The sequence below is a fragment of the Myodes glareolus genome, chromosome 12 (assembly GCF_982192425.1).
Source record: "Myodes glareolus chromosome 12, mMyoGla1.1, whole genome shotgun sequence".
Lineage (NCBI taxonomy): Eukaryota > Metazoa > Chordata > Mammalia > Rodentia > Cricetidae > Myodes > Myodes glareolus.
In genome coordinates this window covers 76,707,984-76,730,945 of record NC_142037.1, presented here as the reverse complement: position 1 = coordinate 76,730,945, position 22,962 = coordinate 76,707,984, and the positions used below count along the sequence as shown (strand labels likewise).

Sequence of the window (22,962 nt, the reverse complement as noted above, 5' to 3'; positions counted from 1 at the left end):
ACAAAGACTTTTTTTGTAGTCATTTGTGCATGACCATAAAACCCCTAGGAAGGTAGGCCAGAATGATATTATATGTATGTATGGCATATGTACATGTGTATGTCTGTTTATGTGTGTATACATGTGTGTATGTGTATATGTGTGTATATATATACGTGTGTGTGTGTGTGTGTGTATTCATAACAGTTTTCACCAGTGAGTCATAACCCCTTTGGGGGGATCAAACGACCTTTTCACATTGTTCATTTAAGACTATCAGAAAACAAAGGTATTTACATTATGATTAATTACAGTAGCACAACTACAGTTACAAAGTAGCAACTAAACTAATTTTATGGTCGGAGGTCACCACAACATGAGGAATTGAATTAAAGGGTCTCAGGATTAGGAAGGTTGAGAACCACTGCTTTATACAAACTAAGACTTAAAGCAATTCAGACATGCTCTAGACTTAACAGTAGTTAGCAAACATCTATGTAGAATCTAGTTCATTTTCTTTATTTCTACTGATGCAATGCCTCTGCTTCAGAAGTGTGTTTATGCCTTTCAGTGTCAAACTGATACATGATATTGATTCATACTCACTGGAACAGATGTCTTCCCATTCATGTGACCTTGAAGCACAGGATTTTAAAGGATTCCTTGCCATCAAGACAAGTTAGGTATTCTTCCAATTTCATATGGGATAGGAAAATGGTCGAATCACTTCAATGCTTTTTTTAGGAAACCAATCATTGCTTCTTAAGAAACAGGCTAAACTTTGATTTTACATTAAATTCTATTTGGTTTTGGCTAGATATTAAGCATTTAATAAAGCTATTAGTATGTTAAAACTTACTATGAGTGTATGTGAAAATCTACATAAATTTGATGGTGTAGATTCATGTTGATCAAAAGAGAAATGTTTCTTTTTAAGTTCATGAACTAGGTAAGACACTTTTGATGTTTTCAATGACAACTTTATTGTTTTGGGAGGACACATTCAGGCTTACATTATAATCACACTTATAAGAAGGATACCACAGATTGTCAAAGGAGTCTCCAGTTCATTCTTCCTGAACAATGGATCTAAAAGAATAACTTTGATTAAACTTTTCATATTTTACATCTGTTCCTACTGGATTCCTCTCCCATCTGTCACTTAAACTGCTTTAAAGGTTCACTGTAAAGATAAAGTTTTTACTCCTTTACTCCATTACTCAGTCTTCCACCCTCTCTGTCCAACCTTCTTTCCCTTATCACTTTGGGACCAAGGATAACAGTCCAGGGCACGCACCGCAGCCTTTATATTCTGAGGCCCGCTCACAAAATAAAGACTCTTCACGTTCTCATTTTACTTCTGTTATTTTATGCCTTAATTATAACCTGATTTACAGTTTTGTTTTGTTTTAAACTGTTTTCCAGGTTACAGGGCAAGAGAGCTGGTCCTGGGGTCACTAGAGTGGGAGAACTAGTCCTGCCCCCAACCAGTTAGGGCACTCAGGAGAGCTGTTCCTGCACCCCGCCTGGGCAGCAGCCTAGAGCTTGCCCTGTTGTTTGAGGTGCAGGTGAGCTGCCCTGAGAGTATGAGAGCAGGAGAGCGGGCCTTGCTCCTTGCCTCTCGGTGCATTGGGTGAAAGGACCAAGGCAGTGCTGTAGAGCTCACCATAGAGACGCCAACGGAAAGTTGGCGAGCTGACCAACCCAGCTTCCACCCAGGCCCAGAACCAGGACTATGAGTTGGCTAACCCCAACATCCACTGAACCTATAGAGCATGTGAAGGGAATGAACCTACAGATTCAAAACAGCAGGATCGTCATGACACAGGACAACAGGATTTCCAAGGGGAGCTCCAGTGAGAGCCATGTCAGAGGACATGTGACTCGTGGCAATGACACTTGCAAGTAAAGATGAATGGACTAAGGGTGAACGGTGTGACTCAACGGGCCATACTACAGCGTCCAGGACAAGATTCTCCTTTTTTTAAATAGATTTTTATTGAGCTCCACATTTTTCTCTGCTCCCCTCACTGCCTCTCTCTTCCCCTTCAACACTCTCCCAAGGTCCCCATGCTCCCAATTTACTCAGGAGATCTTGTCTTTTCTTTAAAAAAAAAATATTGTTTTTTTTTTTGTTTTTATCTTTTAAATTTGGTTTTGATTTGGGGGGGAGGTTGCAAGGTCAGTGAGATCAGAATACGTGATGTGAAAACCACAACGAATCATTAAAAGTTTTTTTTTTAAAAATTGGCTATTTTCCTTGTCATCTTCCAAGTTTCTTGTCTTAGTTGACCTTGTTTGAATATGTACATCATGACCTATTCTTCTACTAGAATTGTTGGTAGTTTTGTGTTTCAAAAGGGTTTCCTTACATCATTGTGCTAGGTATGTGCAGTTTGGTGCCTTTGTTCTCCCCGGCCTTGCACGCTAACCCTGCAACTTAATTCTTCACATTAACAAGATATTTCCCATTTTCTTTATATTCCAAAAAAAAAAAATTCACTTTGTCTTGATTAAGGACTTAAAAGGCGTCCTTCCCATTTGCCATCTTGATCTTTGTGGCTAACTTTTCATTTTTTTTTTTTTTGAAGTTCCCTTTCTATGGGTCACCAAATGAAATTGTTTCTCAGAGTAGAGTTCTACTGCGGCAATTTAGTTTTAAAATTTAATCTCCTTTATGGTTTCTAAATAGTTTGCAAATTGATAAATTTTCTTCCTAAATGTAATTTCAAATTTATGACTGATTCATAATTATTTTATAAGTATGCTTTTGAATTTGAATAATTGAAAAAGTCAAGTCTCATCTATCACTAATCTTATTTTTGATAATTTAAGAAGAATGAAATTTGTGAAGTGAGCAAGCATCAGCAGGTAAAGGTGTTTGCCACTGTGCCTGGAGATATGAAAAAGGAAGAGGGTATTGACTACACAAGTTGTCCTCTGTGTTTCACAAAAGAGCAGGGACTCATCCATATGTATACACACACACACACACATACACACGCATTAAATTTTACTTTATTGTTGTTGTTTTATTTTGTTTTCTGGGTCAAAGTTTCTCTGTAGCTTTGGAATCAGTCCTAGAACTCTTTCTATGGACCAGGCTGGCTCAAACTCAGAGAGATCCATCCACTTGTCTCTGCCTCCCGAGTTCTGGGATGAAGGGCAAGTGCCACCATCACCCAAGTAAATTTTACTTTTTTAAAGTGATTTTACTCTTTTCTTTTACAGTCAGGAATACAACTAACTAGGAATATTTCATATTTCATGACTGTCTAAAGGAATATAGCTTATTGAAAGTATAGATTTTTATTCATATTTTATGTTTATTGAAATCATCCAAATAATTCCTCGATATATTAAATTACACTTCTATTGGATCTGTTTGATAGTAATAATATTGTACATGATTAGTGCCCACTTAGAAACAAAAGACAGACAGACTGGTAGGTCCACAGACATTGAGGTACACCAAATTGGTGCTGCTATTTGCTCTCACATTCTTTTCCTCCACCTTGGAGTTTCTGAGCAGATAATTACTTTGCTAAGTTTATTTTCAAGAAACAAACTCCCTTAGATATACAGATAATAGAATATCTAGATCATTGAACACTTGGCATGCCATATTGTACACACTACTAGCTGAACAAATGCCTAGATTCCAGCTGGGCCTTGGATTCATACTGTGGTGCTTCTGTCTCAATAAGCAATGGCTGCCCTTCAAACTTTTGCAAATGTCAATATTGCAAACACAAAGAACAACTTCCTTGATTCTTTTATTTTTATAAAGTATATTTAATCACAACCCTGGATTTCTCCTTTTATCCTTTTACTCCTTACAGTTCATAAATTCTAGCAGGACTTACTAAGGTAAGTGCCTAGCACACAGGGACATTTTAAATCCATATATACTCACATCTCTAATCTGAGAAGTTCTTTGTTTAAAAGCATATGGATGGAGATAGAAAACATTATTTTTGTGTAAGGTAACCCAGACCCAGAAAGACAATTATCACATGTACTCACTCATAAGTAGTTTTTAAACATAAAGCAAAGAAAACCAGCCTATAAACCACAATCCCAGAGAACTTAGACAACAATGAGGACCCTAAGAGAGACTTACAAGATCTAATCTACATGGGAAGTAGAAGAAGACAAGATCTCCTGAGTAAATTGGGAGCATGGGGACCTTGGGGGAGGGTTGAATGGGAGGGGGAGGCAGGGAGGGGAGCAGAGAAAAAAGTAGAGCTCAATTTTAAAAAACATATTTATTGGCTCATTTCCATCCAAACTTGTTTTAGTTTAAGTCCTAGCGCTCACATGTGAAATATCCTCAGGCTGCTTCTGAAATTTTCTGTCTTCATCATCGTTAACACTTTTTGCTGTTTGGGTTTTCCTTGCTCTCACGCTTCTTCCCAGCTACTGAGTCTATTCTCACCCTCTTCATTCTGCCGTCATCTACTGTTTTATTTTTTTCTATAAATTCTAGGGACATTTTGGGGTAGTGGTTTGTTTTCACCTAATTTGCTTTAAATTAGTATGCAGCGGAATTGCTACGCCAAGAATCCGAGCTCGAACAGACTGTGCTCTCCACCTCGTGTCACTCAGCTCCAGTTGTTACTTTCAGGATCTGTAACCATGCTCTGCACTCAGTTCTCTCTGCAAATGACCACTCCTTGCTTTCCACGGCTGTGGAGCTCGGGACAGAGGAGTAGCTTCAACACCAGAGTGGTGGGAACACAGGACATCTGGTCATTGTCCTACGGTATTGTGCCGCTGAGACTCTTGTCTACGGGTCTGGAATAAGAGTCCTTTTCCTGGCTTTCTTGGTCATTAGCACTTACGGAGAATAGAAATGGTAAGTACCTTGTCACAGCTCACAGAGAATATATGAGACAGCTATTTGATAACCAGACTTTTTCTTTTCTCTTTCTCCAAAATTACTGTGTTTTCCTCTACAAAATCTACTTTTTGTTTTGGAGTTACAAGGTATCCGGTACAATGAACAGACTTTCCGTACTTAAACATGAATAATTATCACTACCTCTTCACATACAAAGGCAAAGGTAGTATTTGTCTCAGCACCAGAGTATTTGTATGTGAGAATGGGAAAAGAGGAGATGCCAAGAGGCAAAAGTTATAAACTTTGGATAAGGGGAAAGTTAGCAGCAGAAATGAGAGAATTTTAGTGTTGTCTTCCCTACGAGCTAGCTCTCCAGCATAAACTGGAGAGAATAGAAATCAGTGTTTTCTATTCTTACAGGTGCAGGACAGTATCACAGTTATTTGATGTGCATTTCCCTGAGAGCTAAAGATGTTGAACAGTTTCTTAAGTAGTCTTTGGCCATTTGAGATTCCTCTGTTGAAAATTCTCTGTTTAGATCAGAACCCCATTTTTTAATTGAATTATTTATTATTTTGATATTAACTTACTAGAGTTCTTTATATATTTTTGAGATCCTCCCAGTGTCAGATCTTTTCCCAATTTGCAGGTTGCTGTTTTCTCTTAAATGCCATGTCCTTTGCTTTACAAAAGCTTCTCGGTTTCAGGAGGTCTCATATATTAATTGTTGCTCTCAGTGTCTGTGATACTGGTGTTATATTTAGTAAGTAGTCTCCTGTGCTCATGTGTTCAAGGGTACTTCCAATTTTCTCCTCTATGAGGTTCAGTGGGATTGAATTTATATTGAGGTTTTTGATCTATTCGGACTTGAGTTTTGAAACTGGCGATAAATATGAATCTATTTGCATTCTTCTACGTGTTGACATCCAGTTAAGAGTCTAAAGCAATAATGGAGATGGTGCCTGAACTGGCCTTCCCCTGTAATCAAATTGATGACGACCTTAATTGTCATCATAGAACCTTCATCCAGTAATTGATGGAAGCAAATGCAGAGATCCACAGCTAAGCACTTGGCTGAGCTCCTGGAGTTTAGTCAAAAAGAGAGGAGCAATAATAAGAGCAAAGGAGTCAAGACCATGATGGGGAAACCCACAGAAACAGCTGACATGTGTTAGTGGGAGCTTACTGACGCTAGACTGACAGTTGGGGAACCTGTATAGAACCGAAATAGGCCCTCTGAATGTGGGTGACAGTTGTGTGTCTTGGGCAGTTTGTGGGACCACTTATTGTGGGGCCAAGATTTATTCCTTGTGCTTGAACTGTCTTTTTTGGAGCCCATTTCCTGTGAACAGACACCTTGCTCAACCTGTATATAAGGGGGGAGGGTCTTGGTCCTGCCTCAGTGGTCCTGTCTCAGACACACTCTGTTGATTCCTCAAGAGAAGCCTTACCCTCTCTGGGGACTGGATAGGGGTTGGGGTTGGGGTTGGGGAAAGGTGCAGGGAGCAGAAGGAGTGGAGGGAGAGGGACCTGGGATTGTATGCAAAATAAAAAAAGATTATTTCAATAAATGAAAAGAGCTACTTCAGCATAGACAAGTTAACAGAACTCTGGCAACAGCACAGACATGTTAGCAGAACCCAGGCGACAGCAGAAAAGCACAGTTCCCATTGCCACAACATGTGCTGGTGGTGGGGGGTCACAAGGGACGGGGTGACGCTGCATGGGAAAGACGACTGCTGACCTGTAATCCCTCCTGTTGGTAAGGAATATAGCAACCAAACGTGAGGGCACAGACATGACAAGTCATGCCCTGTTCTCCCCATCTCAAGAATCTGTAGCTGGTATGCACCAAAGCTGAGTTCTGTCCAAATAACGCAAATATTTCAGGACAAGTACAATGCTTGTGCGCAGTCAGTGGTTCCCGTGCAGTTGGTTAGCTCTCTGGCTTCAGTTTTAACTTAAATCTTTTTTCTCATTTTTCCATGTTCATTGACCCAATTCACATTTAAAGACTTTTATAATAATTCCTAAAGACTATAAATGAGGATAGAATCAAAATCCTAAACCAAAACATTCATAAAGGTATATATGTACATATCCATCTCTCTCTAATATATATAAAAATATATTAGGTATATGAAAGATATATATTAGAGATATATAATGCATTCTATATATTATATATGGCCATTGCATATATTAAAGTAGTAATGTCCCCATTTATGTATGTATTGTATATATTGAAGTAATAGTGTCCATTAATTTCTAATATATGTTCGAAATATATATATATTATATGTGTGACCATTGTATATATTGAAGTAGTAATGTCCACTTATGACTGTATTGTATATGTTGTACATATTGAAGTAATAATGTCCATTAATTCCTAATATATGTATTTGAGATATATACAATATATATTAAATTGTAGCATCCCTTATCACATGCCTGGATCATTTGTTGGGGAAAATGATACTTTCACAAAGACCCATGGAGCTAATTAAAGTCTTTTTCCAGAAATGAAAAGTAAATATGAAGAATAACTCTTATTTGTATCAGACAAAGGCAAATTCTGATAGGCTAGAGAAAGTCAAGAATGACTGTTGTCTGAGCATCCAAGCCCTCACTCCCGGAGCAGCCTGGTAACTACCCACATGCCTCATCTGAGAGCATCACAGGTACTCAGCTGTATTTACCTGAGTAGACTGAGATGGACGGTGATCAAACCTGACCTGACCCTTGTAGACAGAAGTTTCTGTCCCACCTGGTTCTGCAATCGTTAAGTCCCAAAGAAACACACAGAGGCTTATATTAATTATAAACTGCTTGACCTATTAGCTCAGGCTTGTTATTAACTAGCTCTTATAGCTCAATTTAACCTATAATTCTTATCTATGTTTAGCCACATTGTTTGGTACCTTTTCTCAGTGCAGCATTTTCATCTTGTTTCCTCTGTGCCTGAGTGCCAACTCCTGACTGAGCCTTTCCTATTCCCAGAATTCTTCTAGTCTGGTCACCCCATCTATAGTTCCTGTCTGGCTATTGGACAATCAGCATTTTATTAAACCAATACAAGTTACAATTTTCACAGGGTACCAGAGCATTATCCCACAGCAGATTCTGTCTAATCAGACCAATATCAGAGACAAGGACCTGTCTTAACTGAACTAGTCTAAGGATTCAGCAAGAATCACTTGTATACAGAATTGTCCATGGGTATGGACATAGACCTGGAATAGGAAGCATGAACTTCTGAATGAACTCATGTGATACACACTTCCTTACTCATGGTCATCTAAGGCTCCATGGCCAAAACCCTTGTACCCAATGTCTCTCTAGCTGTAGTTATCTACTTTATAAACTGGTTGCTAAACTGTATTTTTAAACTCACCTAAATGTACAATTTTTTTAGGTTTACTTAATTAATGGAGGCTAATGCTCTAAAACATCTTAAACAGGGAAGAACAAAACAAAGACCACGAGCCAATGCTTGCCATTATGGTTTTATGTGGACTCTAAAACAAGAGTGAGCTTTATGTTTCTTAATAGTTGAGCTAAGAGAAAAAATTCAGAGGACTATTTTGTGATACAAAACATGTGAAATTCAAACTTTAGTATGGAATCATCATTTTACTGATAACTAGTCATGTCTATTTCTTTACTTTCTTTTCTTTAGTATATTTATTTAAGACCTATATAACTTAGAAGGCCCCAAATAGTTATTATCATCAGCCCTAGAGATTCCTTTGTAGAAAGTATTGGAAGGCATTTCTTTTCTTCTGTCTCTAAGCCTAATAGCTACTATTCCTACTCATTTTACTGAGTCTTGATTTGTTTAGCATGAAGAAGGGCTATCTTTAAATAGTTCACTGGAGTTCTAATTCTATAAAATTAAGACAGCGCAATGAAAGAATTAATCGCCAGGGTATTCAACTCCATAATAGCTTAACAATCAACACTGAAAGGTCACAGAAAGGAAGCTGTCTTTCACAGGCTTTATGCAGTATCATTTGATGTAACCTACACCCCCTTACAAATTTGTTTATTCAGAGATTAATGCCACAGACTTGTGTGCTCGTTTTTCCAAGTGTATTAGATAATTCAACTTATAACTTTGGTGATATTTCTTTTTTAATAATATAATAGCACTTTGTAAAAGGGTCCAAAGAGAAGGCACAAGAAAGAGTCCTGCTTGTTCACACACCCAGGAATCACATTATAAACAATGAACTGGAAGCTATAATATACCACCTACAGACCTGCACACTCCCTGTGCCTGCTGCCACAGTCTCTCAGAGTTCACATGTGCTCTGAACATGCTGATTCAGAGGACCTTGTTTTCTTGGTTTCTTCTATTCCCTCTGGCTCTTATACTCTAAACCTCCTCTTCTGCATGGTTCTCTGAGACCTTAGGGGAAGGATTTGATGGAGCCACCCTATTAAGGCTGAGTGTTCCTTAGTCAGTCTCTCATTCTAAACACAATGTCTGGCTGTGGGTCTCTTTATTTGTTCCCATGAGGTACAGAAAGATGGTGACTGAGCAAGGCACTGATGTATGAAAACAGCAGAATGTCATCAGGAATCACGTTACTGCTACATTAATTTTTAAGGTCAGAAGCATTTTGCTTTTCCTTAGGTCCCTGGGCTATCTAAGTCTCAGGTTCTTGGTCACCTGAGCAGTGTCATGCATGAATTCTATCTCATGGAGTAGGGCTTTTGTCAAATCAGTCCCCATTGCTGAAGACACCTGCACAGCTCATTGACGTTGGGGAAGTTGAGCTGGTGCCTCCAGGAGACTTCATCCCTATGCTCTAGTACCTTTGGCACAGGAAGGTGCTCTGCATGCAAAAGAGAAACGTAAATACCAATGGTCTTATTTGGGTCTACTAATCTGTGCTAAAACACCATGATCAAAGCTACTTGGGGAGCAAAGGGTTTCTTTTGGCTGATACTTCCATTTCATTGTGCATCACTGAAGGAAGTCAGGACAGAACTCCAACATGGCAGGAACCTAGTGGTAGGAGTTCATGCAGAGGCTCACTGGCTTATTCCCAAGGCTTGTTCGGCCTGCTTTCTTATAGAAGACAGAAGCAACAGCCCAGCAGAGAGGTAGAATTACCCACAACTGCCTGAGCCCTCCCACGTTAAACAATAATTAAGAAAATGTCCCATGGAATTGCCTACAGTTGGTGCAACTGAGGCTCCCTCTGTGATGACTCTAGCTTGTGTCACATTGATACAAAACTGACCAAGATTTCAACCCAACTACAAACTCTTGGATCTACAATGGTGTCTTGCCTGTAAGATAAACTAGTGTAATCATGACATAAAGCTTATGGGAGTGGCCAACTAATATCTGTTCTAGTAATATTTCAATCCATTTTCTTTTGGGTTCCCTAAACTTCAAATATTAATAATTAATTGTGATTCTCAGGTTAACCTATTTGTACAGTCACAAAGTTCACTAATTCAGATATTTGATTCTAACAAGAATTGGAATAAGAAGAAGTTAGTAATGGATATATTCTGATGATATCACTGGAGCTAGAGGAGTGATCCTGTTAGAATCACTTGTTGCTCTTACAGAGAACCATGGACCATTCTGACCATGCTATGATGTCCTCTTCTGGAATCTGAAGGTACCAGGCAAACATGTAGTACATATGCTTACATTCAGGCAGGAATGTGTGTGTGTGTGTGTGTGTGTATAATGTAAAAATTAATAAATCTTTTTTAAAAAATGATAAATCATCAACATTTTTCTCAAAATGCTTTTATTACTGAGTCATAGGAAAATAAATTCAGTAAACAAAAAAGAACATTGAGACATGGTGACCTTTCAGCTTGAAGAGTCCAGGGATAGAATATAGAAAGAAAGGGTCTGGTCCAGGAATATAGAAATATAACGTTGTAAGCCCAAACACATTTTGAAAAAAAATAAAGCTGGCAGCCACTGTTAACCTTTAACACTGTTAACCACTTTCTGCCTTAAGAGCAGACATCCTGGCACCCACTGTGTACAGAGGTAAACTTTTAACAATTGTCTCCTGCCTCCCAGTCTCCCAGCTAGGCAGGTACTGGGGACAAAGGTTAGCTTCTAATTATTGCTTCCATGAGACCCTCTGCTTGCATTCCCTTAATTTTTAACTGCTCCCCCATGAGACTCTACTCTCGGTCTTGCATTCTTTCAGGGACAGTGAAAAGCGGCTGTGTCAGTCACCAGCTTTTACAAACACTCTAAGTTAACATTCTAATGTCTTATAACCAAAAGTTGTAAAACTGAAAATGCAATGTGACTTTAAACCTGACCTCAAGATTGTAAAAGCTCTTTGACCCACACCTGGTGCTTGATTTTACTATAATAGCAGGACCAAAACCAGCCTCCATTGCTACAATTTCTGGAATAAAGCTTGCTTCTGGTTCAATAGACTTTGGTGGTCTGTCCTCTATAATTGTGTGATCCTGGACCCAACAAGTTCACCATCCTGCTTGGGGGCTTCAGCGAGGCAGCCTGTGTAGTACAGATCTCAGAAAAGTCAAGTCCAACAAACTCACATTTCATACATCGTTCATAGAACTATGCAGACTCATATATATGACAAAAACGTAGGAGAGAATCTGCAATTCATACTCTCTTCAGTCTTGTGAGGAAGCTTGTACCACTTAGAAGAAATGGTGTCCTGAATAAACTTATCCTTCATTTATCTCTTATTTAATATTTGCAACCACTGTGTGAGACAGCAAGGTTCCCAACTTATGAACAAATACAACTAAAAGTGAAAGTTAGAGGGGAAAGGATTGCATGGCAAGTCTCTGCTGTGTTCCCTGGCAGAGCACAAGCAGCTTGAACACACCTCATGGGGTATGACTAGATCTCAGAGACCACTGGTACAGAGGAAGCAAGCGGAACAGGCTCCAACTGGAAATTGTACAAGAAAGTCAAACTAAGCAAACTTCTTACCACATAAATGACCCAGCAGCCTCCTGCTGTGTAGTCAGTAAAATAAAAACAGAGCACCGTGGAGGAAGGTAGCAGAGATTTCAGTCAACAGGCAGCCTGGGCACGGTGTGACAGCCAACCCAGCCACGGTGATGGGTGTCAGGCAACCTAGTCGTGGTGACAGATGTCAGAGAACCTGGCCATGATGATGGGTGTGTGGATGTTTATCATTGTAAACATTATCTTGGCTCAAAACCTTGTTGCCATTTCATTTTAATAGCCTTGACCACTTACAGGCATTAAAAGAGATTCACACAGCCAATATGCTTCATAAGAGCTTGACAGAGAATTTTCATATTCTCTTACCAACTCCCATTTGGTGAGTCTCCTAATCTACATATCTCTAAAATCTTGGGCTATCATTTAAAAAGCCAGTGTCACATGCCCTCATTAAAGAAGCAATTTAGCTAACTAATGCCGTCATATTATTGAACAGTCTAACTAAGCTGACAAGTTTTTCATAACCACCCAGTGAGATCCAGACTCCCTTGTAATTTCTAACAGACAGGCTAGAGAGAAAGAAAAAAAATCACATCTTAAATTGTCACTTATAAAACCTCATTTACTGGAGAGTAGAATTGGTATCTCCATCTCTTGAGTAAATTTACCCTTTAACTTGAAGCAGAATTACAGCTTTCTCAACACTTAAGCCATCCACCCAGCTCCATACAGAAAGCTCTCAAGTAGAACCTCACATCCAGCACTAAGACCCCATCTCTACTCTGGGGACCATGGTGCAGGAGCAGAAATACCTAGAGAACTATTGTTATTATAACTTCAAAAATAGCACTTGTCATATGCATTCCTGGTTAATAATAACTATGTGTGTAAATATTTAAATATGCATAGAATGCACACATATATATGCATTCATATGTATATATGAACTTGTATATATTCATATGTATATAAGAATTTTAAATTCACAGATGAGTAAGTTCTTGAAGATCTAAATGAAGTCAACAAAAGGATACAGTCAATCCTACAGCAAAGTGATGTGGGAAATGATAGCAACCAGAAGACAAACATTTCAGATATGGAGCTCTGCTCCCTCACTAAGGTTCTGCCCATGGGATGTCAGTGTGGCCACAGAAGTCCTGTCACATTTGAACATAATGACGCCTGCTCCTGAGCAACCTGTCTCTTTGCTCATCAGCACCCAGAATCAATGCTGTAGGGACAGCAGGAACCTGACATTCTGACATTTAAAGAATGCATTTAAAATGGAGTGTGGGAGAAAAGCATACAGTAAATAAATACAGCCCATCTGAAATCAAATAAACACATAAGTTGCAAAAGCCAGTCATGGATCTTTTGCTTACTGCTTTACGGAAATTCTATGAGATTTATACTGTGGGATTTCAGAATAAAATTTGGACTCAGTAAATGTGCAAGTATTTTATAAACACTTTATAATCTTTCTTCCTGCTGTTTTGACAGTATGAAGAGGAATCCACTGTCATTAAGGATTGAATAGAAAATGAAAACCTTGATGATCATGCGGGCCAGTACCCCTCCAGCTAATGCTCATTTACTTGAAAATAATCACTATCAATGGCCCAACACAGAGCTCACTGAAAATACTCCGTCCACATAACAAATGTGTACATTCAACTGTGCAAGCGGGTAGGTTCCAAAACAGCCTCACTCATCACATCTCTTCCCTCTCAGATGTGCAGCCCTCTGTTAGAATGTACGGAGAATGCAACATTCTGCGCGGGGAGGGGGGTGCTGTTCGCAACAGTGTGGACTTCGTCTGTGGTTGCCATAAACTGGACATGTCTTAGTGCACCAGTGTGGCAGTGAACTTTGCTGTGGCACTGGTAAGACTGCCTCAGTGATCTTGGGTACCAAGGAGCCCTGAGTTTCATAGGAATACTCCGCTGGATGAACCTAAGTGAATTCCCAGTTTAAAGTGACATCTCTACAGTTTTGCATATGACATGGAAAGGGTGTTATTTTTGTGTGATGATAGAGATAGAACCCAGGCCTTTCACATACTGGGCACGTGTCCTGCCATATTGGTAAAAATTCTGCCTCCATTACCCTTACAAATTCTTTAATCCCCTAAAGGCGCCAATGAATGAAAATAAATCACATAAAGTTTCCCTGGGGTATAAAACCCAGAGTTGAATGTGTTAAGGATCTCTCTGATATACATAAAGAAAGGAGCATATACGCTGCACCACCTGGATTTGTATAGAGTCTTCTACCATATCACAAAAAAAAACCAACACATAATTTAGCCCTCGCATGATTTAAATCTAGGTCACAGTGCTCTGCTAAATAACGGGGCTATGAAGAGTTAATAACAAGGACATATCTTTCAATATTACTAACAAAAGAAGTCCGCAGGCTTCATTTAAAATACAGATGACCAAGGATACAGTAGATATTCAATAAATGAGTTATGTTTGACATATTGTTTTTAATAAAAACAATGGAGAGGCAGAAATTGTTTCATGGAAGCATACAAAGCTGAGGGCTCTAGGAAAGATTTTAGCTTATTTGAGACTTGAAATTTCTAAAAAATGTAAGCTTATATATAAGAAATATGTGGAACTCTAAAAGTAATATGTAAATAACCAAAAAATATGGAACAATAAAAATGTATTTATAATAAGCTGTTGTTATTAATATGTAACAAGAATAGGGATATTTGTAATGATATGTAGTAGGGGATCCTGATTTTTTTTCCACAAACAATATCAGCAATAACAGTATTGTGTGCATGTGTGATTTTGACTGGTTAGCATCTTTTCATTTTAGGAATCCCACTCCCACGATTCTATCACATCCCCTGAACACCTCACAGATTTTCACTTGACTCTACCTGGATATTCCACAGACTGCCATTCCTTTGACAACATGACTCTTCAGACTGTACTCGAGATATTTCCAGCTTTAAGATATGGCTATGTCTCATTGTAAGTTATTGAATATAATTGCTATTTTCTACCAACTGCTTTAGCTAAAAGAATATGAGAATCTTCCTGTGATTCTTCCTAAGAATGGAGAAGACATTCCGTGGGTAGAAAAATCTCCCTTCCTCCCACCTAAAAACACTGAAGGTGGAAGAGAAGAGTGACCGAAGAAATGGTGAAGGGAGACAATGAGACAATCTATGCCAAAGGAAGAGTCTCAGTTCCGCTTTTTCTCCCCCATCCTCTTCCTCTGTCTCACCTCTGAGTAGCACCCCTCACACTCAGACCCATCTGTGCCTTTTCCTCCTTTGGGAATTCAAGTAGTTTCTTTGCTTTGCAGCTGAATGAACAGGAACAATGCAGCTGCTTTGTCCATTTCTCAGTCTCCAGGTCCCAACGCCTCAATTTATCTCCTGGCTTCCACCTAACCTCTCACTTCTGTTTTTCCAGCTTTCCATACTTCCAGAATGTATTTTCTATGTAAAATGCCCATTTACTGGAATGTTTCTGTTTTCCTGGCAGGACTCAACAGATCGAGTAGCAAAAGGAGTTTGGAGAAGAGGACTTAGCCACTCGCATTTTAGAATTATCAGCTTGTAGACTCGTAATGTTGCTGAGATGGTTAAAGAAGAGGGACAAGAGATTCAGAAGGGAAGAAGATGGAAAAACAGCTCACTTGGTATGTTTTTATTGATGAAACAAGATGTACTTTAACTCTGACCTTAAGTTGACTTTGGCTTTTCAAATATACAAAGCAAAAGGCAGAAGTATCTGATAAAGTGACGTGTGGATTTTGTCACAATGTGGCATGAGGCGACGCTGCTGAGACTAGTGACGTTCAGCAAAGACCACTGACCGAGTAGATGCAGACCGAGTTAATTCATCTTGTTATACAATTGACCTAGCACCACGCTATGCACATCCTTGGATGGTACTCTGCATCTGCTCAAAGTTAAATTGTAATCGCGCTCTCATACACTGTTTTGACACAGCAGGTGACATGATGTATGAGAAGAGCCAGCCTCCTGATAATGATCAGCCCACCACCTACTAATAACTGTCAATTAGAACTCTCAAAAGGCTAGCACAAGGCTGACCAGCCACAGGGCTTTACCCACACATAAAACAGACACTTATCACACAGGGCTTGTGCACAGAAGAACAAAGATCAAATCAAGACAGAAATCCTTGCCATAAATGGACATTGTTGCCAAACAAACAGCTTTGATCCATACCTCTCAGACTGTTTCTGATTACTTCATACTCTCTCCGGTTGCCTGCTCTATTCCTTTATTTCAAGCACTGTCAAAAAGAAGCCATTGATCACATCAGCTTCCTCCCACCAGTCCTGACGTTCAGAGTCTTCAACCTCACTGTCTCATCAGCCACAAACTTCATGGCCCGTTAAGTTCTGAGAGTCTTCATGATAGCATCTTTTCCACAGAGAATTTCACTCAGTCAAGATGCCTCAGACACATCTTCCCAGCCTGATAAGACACTGGGACATCTCCCAGGAAGCGGGGGTTACTGTCCAAACTTAAAATATATACCTGAGTGGATCAGGTCCACAAAATTGTCATACTGAATTTGGCTCTTCATTAATATCCTAATTAAATCATCTTAAGCAATTTTTATGTTCTTGTTAACAAATACTAACCAGGCAAGGTTAAGTTCAACTGCCTCTAACCACACCCATGTTCAAGAAGGAGAGTGAACACACACTAAAACCAGCTTAGACCATCACAGTTTAGGAGTTTCTAAGCCTTAATTTACAAGACTGGGTATTATTCAAATGACTAACTTCTAGGGTTTTTTTTTTTTCCCCTCATCTCTTCAACCACAGCATTTTCTACTGGCTCAGTAACTCTGTGCCACTTGAAATATCCTAGGAAATGTAGGAACATAGGCACGCTTGTGCCCGTTGCTTCGTGTGTGTGTGTGTGTGTGTGTGTGTGTGTGTGTGTGTGTTCCCTCTGAAACCAGAGCCTGTCCCTATTAGAAGGAGAGCCTGCTGCAGCTGCAGTCACAAGGTGCCCACAAGGGACGAGGCAAGTGTGGGAGTGCACACTATGGCTCAGGGACTAGAATAACATATGTGCAAAAAACCTGAACATCATTAACAGCCTAAGATCAGCTCAAATTTTATGCTGAAAATATTATACACATCATTCTTAGAAAAGTAAAGTTAATATCTTTTCTCATCTCTATTGAGAAAATCCATGCTTCTCTTGTTCTTTAGTATACTTCAGTTCTAGCTCATAAAACACAATGGATACTGCATAAATGATTACTAAATAATTAATGAGTCCCTTGGGACTTACTACATGTCCCACCTTATTTCCAGTACCCCACACATATTACTTGAGAAGTTATTACCTGATTTTATCACTTCATTAAGGAAAAATTCGTTTAAGAAGTCATATAAAGCAGATAAATTTGTTTAATAATATTAAAAATATAAAATTTCTTATGTGAAAATCATTAGAATAAATGTATTATTTGGGGACAGTGTATGTTAAACTAAAAATTCTCTGAGAATTTTCATTACTTAGAAACTCAGAAAATACTCTGAGGCACCATTAGCTGTTACTCTAAGCCTGCTATCTTGACTCTAATTTCTCCACACGAGGATGACTAAAGGCCTACCTATCCTTCATTAATTCCATGCCCAGATTACATACAGATGCTAAGAGATATCAATTGTGGGCTGTCTCTCTTGTCTTTGGAGGGCACCTTTCCAGTGTCTAAGAAGGTGCCTATGAATGCTAACCTACATTAACAAAACAACAGGAACAGCAGCCAAAGATAAAATCTTGGAGTCAACCAGGAAATGAAACTTTTATTTACGTAATTAAGCCTACTTTGTACCAAAAACTTTTGAATAAATTTCAACATAGAACAGAAATCAAAGGTGTTTTGCATTTACTTTTCATACCAAAAGACTGTTCCATGAACAGTATGATAGTCTGCCTACTGCATGAGGCTCCCGCTGGCTGCTACAGAGGGAGGTACCCTTGTTTACCTTGCCATCGTCTGCCCATTTGGCGGGAAAAGTACATTAGACAGGTGGAAGCTCTTCTCCCAGCATGTGGGAAAGCATATGTGACGAGAATAAATCAGCCCATTTGCTAGAGGAAAATTTCAGCAAATTCCAAAATCTGATTTTAAAAATTTAGGATTAACTAAATTTAAGCTTCACCCAGCACCTACCTAAGCATAGATTGCTGTGGCATTCACAGCCGACAGACCCCAAATGTCAAGGCAGCCTGTGACTCTTCATTCTGTCCACTTAGTGTCACCCTTGATATGGTAAGATGGAACACTCTATTTGTTGTCTGTTTGGTTAATCAAATATTTCCTCAGAAGGTTTCAAGGCCTAAAATAAAGGACTTTCAAGTGATCATCAAGATATCATCAAGGAAAGCCTCCGTTCCACCTTCTGCTAAGGAATAAGCATCAATTAAATCAGCTTAATGACTAATTCTATATGACATAAATCCATTATTATACATAACACTCTGAGATAGCTGGTGGGGAAAGATTTACATGGCTGCAAAAAAAAAAGACAAATGAAAAACAATTGCAGTTTGCAATAAGTATTTTAAGTATTTTAAACAAAAGACAAGACACTTAATTCTACTCATCTCTGACAGTCTGTACTTGGAGAAGCATTGTTGTAGTTAAAGGACAAAGCACTTATGCTGACCAGACCCACAAGGTCTCCATAAGCACTGCCTCCCAGTCTTCACCCTCGCGTAGAATCTCCATCTGTTGACTGTTGAGTGTAGACGGTGTCTATGAATTGCTCTAAGCATAAAAACATGGCAACATTAAACTACTCTTGGGGTAGTGGGGCATCATAGTGAGTAATACACCTATTCAGTAAGTCTGAGAAACTGAGCTCAAGGCCCAGAACTGACATTAAAAACAGGTATGGTGGCACATAGCTGTCAGCCCAATGCAGGGGAATTAGAAACTCAGTCCTTGGCCTTAACTGAGCAGCCATGTAACCCATGTGGTAAATCCCAGGCCAGTGAGAGATCCTGTCTCAATAAAAAAAAAGATAGATAGTGCCTGAAGGCTGACATCAAAGGGGTAGGTAGTACCTGAGGGTTGACACCCAAGGGGTAGATAATACCCGAGGATTGACACCCAATGGGTAGATAATACCTGAGGGTTGACACCTAAGGGGTAGATAATACCCGAGGATTGACACCCAATGGGTAGATAATACCTGAGGATTGACACCCAAAGGGTAGGTAGTATCTGAGGGTTGACACCCAAAGGGTAGGTAGTATCTGAGGGTTGACACCCAAGGGGTAGGTAGTATCTGAGGGTTGACACCCAAGGGGTAGGTAGTATCTGAGGGTTGATACCCAAGGTGCCCCTCTGTCCTCTACTCACAAGCACAAATGTGCAAATACACCTGCACACCCAGAAATACACAAAACCACAATAGAGATAACAGATTCTCACCATGCTGATTAAGTTAAACTTCATACCATTGTCTTCCGTGATCAACTTCCTCTAACTCTAGCTTCTGGCTTGATGAGATTTGATGTTATATCAGGGAAGTTCAAGTCCCTGTGGTAAGGATGTAAAGATAAAGCATAGGAATAGCTTTGTCTCTGAGATTATGGAGTAGGGGGTCAGCCTCTGAAACCTGGGGGTGGCCTCCTGCTGACAGAAAGGAGCATGATACTGTGGCCGAATCCTACAATCACAAGAAACCAGATTCCACTCACAGCTGCAATGAATGTGAAAGTGGGTTTTCCCCTGGTCCAGAAGAGAACACGGCTCAGTGGACATGGAAACACAGCTGTGAGGGGCCCTGTGCAGCGCACTCACTGAAGCCATCTCTGAAGACCTGACCCATAAAAACTGAGATGATAAACTCGCTGCTGTGAACTGTTGAGACTGTGCTGACTTTTTTCCCAGAGACAAGAACTGATAGAGAAGTACTGCCATGTCTCAGCCACATGCAGCATGAAGGAATCCATGTATCTATCCTCAACTATTGCACACAAAGAAAACGCTCAAAATGGCTAAAATGTTTAAGTGAAATCAGTATGATTAACAGTCTTCTGCTAGTATTTGTTTAAATCCCAAAATGATGAAGAAAAAAGGAAGAAAGACAAAAGGGACAGTTGTCTTGTCAAATGATGCTCTGGGTTAGAGAAATCTAGTCTAGCAGCCTCGTTGCCCTTTAAATAAATGAAATTGGAAAAAAACATTTCCATACATCTACAACTTTCATGAAATCCAACATTTAATTTTATTCTGGAGAAACATAACATGTTCTACTTGACTTCAAATTTTACTACAAAAATAATGTATCTTCAGATCGTCACATCAAATTGAAGAGGCATAGGTAACTAGCCTACATTTATAATTCAATTCACAAAAATAATTCAATTCACATTAATCTTGACCAAAAAAACTTTTAGTAAACTCAAAATAAGTTAATATCTGGATCACACAACCATAGCATCCTACAAAGACACCTCAGGGTAATATAAGAATCACAGATCCCAGTGGACATTTCTAATATTTGGAGTGCTTCTGCCAGCTCTCAAACTAGATTTTTATATTTGATGTTCATTAAAATTAGACAAAGGTGGAAAATTTAAAGATGATAGTCAATGCTCCCCCATGCTCAGTGAGCTGGAAAGACTACCACTGCTCAAGATGAGACACTTGTTTTCCTTCAGCAGGAGAGATCACCTTAGAATTTCACGTGCAGTCTTTCCTCTCAGTCAGGTGGTTTGGATGAGAGCTGGCATTAAAAAGAATGATCTTACTCTATTCTAAATGAGAGCTGCCCTCTGGATGCCAGGAGGAGGCCAAGGCAAGCTCCTCTGACACGTGATATTCCCTTGGCAATGAGAAAGACATTGAATGTTTTCTTTGAAATACCAAACACTCATTGATGCAGTCAAGTTCAAGGTTTCTAAGCATGTATTACTGTGGCTGTTTTCAGACAGAGTATGGAGTCCCCGTGTCAGTTGGTTGATTTAAACAAACAAGTTGAAGGGCTGTGAGAACATTTCCTTACCTCCAGGCTTCTCTAAATATTCTCTCGTCTGTTTTTAACTAAGCAACAGACAAAGCAAATGCTTTTTTCTCTTAATAATTGCAAAATTTATAAATAATGGCCTCAAGTCAATTAAAATATATTTCGTATCTCACAGAATCTACTACCACATAAAATCCAATCTGAAAGAATAAAGGCATCATGTTGAGTAACTGGAAAACAAAGTTATTAATCACACTGAAGTGACAGTCTTTGTGGCCTGCATGCTGATCATGATCCAAATCAACTCTAAAAAGTTATGATGTTTTAGACCATGCTTTTTACATTGATAGTCACTTTGCGGCATGCCTTTGATGCAATGGTTAAAGACAAAAGAAAAGAAGTTATTATAGTATAAGTAACTATCTTGGTGCACAAATGAATCCTCACTAAAATATTTATTTGAAGTTAATTAAATTCCATTATTATATCCGTCATTACAAATTATCTCCTACACTCTAATCATTGGGTTAATTGCTTATTATCTTGCAAAGATGGAAACATGTAAGTCAAGACACTCACAAGATTCTTACTTTGGACTTTGCTATGGGTAATGATTTGTTTCTATCTAAGATAACTGCTACACTAAATTAGACAATGTGCCACATTTTTACACTTGAAACCCCCCCTCAATGTATCTGGGGCAGATGCTTACAGTGCCTAGAAGACTATGGAACATGTAAATATTTCTGGAAAGAAGAAACTGCTTCAACAACTAAGAGTATGGCAAATTCAAGTACCATTCTGCCATAGAAAAAACTTGCAGACGAGGAGAGATTGACACAAAATTTCAGCCCTCGGTTCAGAATTACTGGCAACTGGTAGTGTTTAAAGAGAAAAAGATGATGTTCTATCAAACTGTATGTCCTGATAGAAGAACCACACTCCATTGCCCAGAAAGACACATGCAATATATATACAGAAGCCATATGAATTATATTTTATAGTTTTAAAAAATGTCGACATAAATTTGGTTGGGGAGGAAAGGGGAGTGGGTATGGAGGCACAGGATATGGGGATGAATATGATCAAAAGATATTATGTGAGGATTTCAAAGAACTAATAAAAATGAGAAAGAAAACGGGCAATTTTTTTAAAGCTTGCAGAAAGCCAGAAAGTAGATCCTACATGAAGAGCTGTACTTTTCTTTCTTCTCGAGCTCTATTATACTACTTTTTGGCTGGACTGGACAGAGAAGAATGGAGAGGAGTTGAGCACAAAGAGCAATACTAGAACTATGCCAACACTTGACTTCAAATTACAGTACAGAGTGACGGAAATTCAAAAGGTATCTTAGTAGCATGGACAAAAAGGGTGACCAACGAAATATAACAAAAACTGAGAAGCACACTCATCCAGCTATAACTATCTGCTTCTTGACAAAGGTACAAAACTATAGGATGGACAAACACTGCCTCTTTACAATTAGTACGGCGAACACTGGATGTCACACCTAGAAAACTGAAATTAGATTCCAAGGTCCCTATACAGAAATAAAAATAAAATAATAGGTCAAATACATGATATAAAACCTGGAACTCTGAAGATACTAGAAGAAAAGGTAAGGGCAAGAGCTTTCAATGACTTTCTCAATAGGATTCTCATGAAAATGAAAGTCATAAAAACAAACAGGACTACAGGAAACTGAAAGCACAAATTATTGTTCAGCAAAAGAAACGACAAAGAGACAATCTTTGCCAGTTGTTAATCTGACGTGGATTTAAATGTCTAGAGTATTTAAAGAACTCAAAATTTTTGAAGAACAAACAATGTAATCAATAAATGGATGGATGAGCTAAACAGGCATTGTTGGATGAGTACAAATGGCCAACAATTATATATTTAAAGTATTCATCATTTTTTCTCATCAGAGAAAAAACTACATTTGGGGATGGGAAAACAGCGTGCTCAGGAAAGCACTTGCCTCACAAATTGTGGATCTGAGTTTAACTCCCATAGCCCACCCCCCCAAAAAAATGCACATAGGAGTTTATACTTGTGAAGAGATAAAAGAACTCTACAGCTTGGTAGTCAGCCAATTTGGCCTAATTTTTGAGGATTCAGAAAAATAAACACCTATTACTGTTGGTAGCATTTGGAAGATGAGACTGAGAAATGTGGACAGTGGAGGCTTAGG

The 22,962-nt window shown here is 39.0% G+C and overlaps 1 protein-coding gene and 1 long non-coding RNA gene across 3 annotated transcripts in view; one reads left to right on the top strand and one right to left on the bottom strand.

Annotated features, from left to right (window-relative positions):
- Positions 1-22,962, bottom strand: part of Gpc5 (glypican 5) — a 1,239,739-nt gene that overhangs the window by 1,069,947 nt on the left and 146,830 nt on the right. The window lies entirely within an intron of this gene.
- On the top strand, positions 10,402-17,662 carry LOC125392197 (uncharacterized). Its single transcript, XR_015739509.1, has 3 exons — positions 10,402-10,467; positions 13,269-13,454; positions 15,275-17,662. It is a non-coding gene; the product is annotated as an uncharacterized LOC125392197 (long non-coding RNA).